Raw genomic sequence first — 3,276 nt, 5'->3', positions numbered from 1 at the left:
CAAAACATTGTCAAGGTATGTGCTTTGTGAAAGTCCAATTAAGCGTCTTGATCTATCTCCATAGATCTTAATGCCTAATATATATGCAGCTTCACCGAGGTCTTTCATTGAAAAACTCTTATTCAAGTATCCCTTTATGCTATCCAGAAATTCTATATCATTTCCAATCAGCAATATGTCATCCACATATAATATCAGAAATGCTATCGAGCTCCCACTCACTTTCTTGTAAATACAGGCTTCTCCAAAAGTCTGTATAAAACCAAATGCTTTGATCACACTATCAAAGCGTTTATTCCAACTCCGAGAGGCTTGCACCAGTCCATAAATGGATCGCTGGAGCTTGCACACTTTGTTAGCTCCCTTTGGATCGACAAAACCTTCCGGTTGCATCATATACAATTCTTCTTCCAAAAATCCATTCAGGAATGCAGTTTTGACATCCATTTGCCAAATTTCATAATCATAAAATGCAGCAATAGCTACATGATTCGGACAGACTTAAGCATCGCTACGGGTGAGAAGGTCTCATCGTAGTCAATCCCTTGAACTTGTCGAAAACCTTTCGCAACAAGTCGAGCTTTATAGACAGTAACATTACCATCAGCGTCAGTCTTCTTCTTGAAGATCCATTTATTTTCAATGGCTTGCCGACCATCGGGCAAGTCAACCAAAGTCCATACTTTGTTCTCATACATGGATCCCATCTCGGATTTCATGGCTTCAAGCCATTTTGCGGAATCTGGGCTCACCATCGCTTCTTCATAGTTCGTAGGTTCATCATGGTCTAGTAACATGACCTCCAGAACAGGATTACCGTACCACTCTGGTGCGGATCTTGATCTAGTTGACCTACGAGGTTCAGTAATACCTTGATCTGAAGTTTCATGATCATTATCATTAACTTCCTCACTAATTGGTGTAGGCGTCGCAGAAACTGATTTCAGCGATGATCTACTTTCCAATAAGGGAGCAGGTACAGTTACCTCATCAAGTTCTACTTTCCTCCCACTCACATCTTTGAGAGAAACTCCTTCTCTAGAAAGGATCCATTCCTAGCAACGAATATCTTGCCTTCGGATCTGTGATAGAAGGTGTACCCAGCAGACTCTTTTGGGTATCCTATGAAGACACATTTCTCCGATTTAGGTTCGAGCTTATCAGGTTGAAGTTTCTTCACATAAGCATCGCAACCCCAAACTTTAAGATACGACAACTTTGGTTTCTTGCCAAACCATAGTTCATAAGGCGTCGTCTCAACGGATTTTGATGGTGTCCTATTTAGAGTGAATGCAGCCGTCTCTAAAGCATAACCCCAAAATGATAGCGGTAAATCAGTAAGAGACATCATAAATCGTACCATATCTAATAAAGTACGATTACGACGTTCGGATACACCATTACGATGTGGTGTTCCGGGTGGCGTGAGTTGCGAAACTATTCCGCATTGTTTCAAATGTAGGCCAAACCCGTAACTCAAATATTCTCCTCCACGATCAGATCGTAGGAATTTTATTTTCTTGTTACGATGATTTTCAACTTCACTCTGAAATTCTTTGAACTTTTCAAATGTTTCAGACTTATGTTTCATTAAGTAGATATACCCATATCTGCTCAAATCATCTGTGAAGGTGAGAAAATAACGATATCCGCCACGAGCCTCAATATTCATCGGACCACACACATCTGTATGTATGATTTCCAACAAATCTGTTGCTCTCTCCATAGTTCCGGAGAACGGTGTTTTGGTCATCTTGCCCATGAGGCATGGTTCGCAAGTACCAAGTGATTCAAAATCAAGTGATTCCAAAATTCCATCAGTATGGAGTTTCTTCATGCGCTTTACACCGATATGACCCAAACGGCAGTGCCACAAATAAGTTGCACTGTCATTATCAACTCTGCATCTTTTGGCTTCGACATTGTGAATATGTGTATCACTACTATCGAGATTCATTAAAAATAGACCACTCTTCAAGGGTGCATGACCATAAAAGATATTATTCATATAAATAGAACAACCATTATTCTCTGATTTAAATGAATAACCGTCTCGCATTAAACAAGATCCAGATATAATGTTCATGCTCAACGCTGGCATCAAATAACAATTATTTAGGTCTAAAACTAATCCCGAAGGTAGATGCAGAGGTAGCGTGCCGACGGCGATCACATCGACTTTGGAACCATTTCCCACGCGCATCGTCACCTCATCCTTAGCCAATCTTATCTTAATCCGTAGCCCCTGTTTCGAGTTGCAAATATTAGCAACAGAACCAGTATCAAATACCCGGTGGTACACATCAATAACATGTATATCACATATACCTTTGTTAACCTTGCCATCCTTCTTATCCGCCAAATACTTGGGGCAGTTCCGCTTCCAGTGACCAGTCTGCTTACAGTAGAAGCACTCGGTTTCAGGCTTAGGCCCAGACTTGGATTTCTTCTCCTGAATAGCAACTTGCTTGCTGTTCTTCTTGAAGTTCGCTTTCTTCTTCCCTTTGCCCTTTTTCTTGAAACTAGTGGTTTTACTGACCATCAACACTTGATGCTCCTTTTTGATTTCTACCTCCGCTGCCTTTAGCATTGCGAAGAGCTCGGGAATTGTCTTATCCATCCCTTGCATGTTATAGTTCATCACGAAGCTCTTGTAGCTTGGTGGTAGTGATTGAAGAATTCTGTCAATGACGCAATCATCCGGAAGTTGAACTCCCAGTTGAATCAAGTGATTATTATACCCAGACATTCTGAGTATATGCTCACTGACAGAACTATTCTCTTCCATCTTGCAGCTATAGAACTTATTGGAGACTTCATATCTCTCAATCCGGGCATTTGCTTGAAATATTAACTTCAACTCCTGGAACATATCATATGCTCCATGACGTTCAAAACGTCGTTGAAGACCCGGTTCTAAGCCGTAAAGCACGGCACACTGAACTATTGAGTAGTCATCAGCTTTGTTCTGCCAGACGTTCATAACTTCTGGCGTCGCTCTTGCAGGAGGCCTGGCACCTAGCGGTGCTTCTAGGACGTAATTCTTCTGTGCAGCAATGAGGATAATCCTCAAGTTACGGACACAGTCCGTGTAATTGCTACTATCATCTTCCAACTTAGCTTTCTCAAGGAACGCATTAAAATTCAACGGAACAACAGCACGGGCCATTTATCTACAATTAACATAGACAAGCAAGATACTACCAGGTACTAAGTTCATGATAAATTCAAGTTCAATTAATCATATTACTTACGAACTCCCACTTAGATAGACAT

This window comes from Triticum aestivum, chromosome 1D (assembly GCF_018294505.1).
Source record: "Triticum aestivum cultivar Chinese Spring chromosome 1D, IWGSC CS RefSeq v2.1, whole genome shotgun sequence".
NCBI classification, from domain to species: Eukaryota; Viridiplantae; Streptophyta; class Magnoliopsida; order Poales; family Poaceae; genus Triticum; species Triticum aestivum.
Note: the sequence above shows the minus strand (reverse complement) of the source record.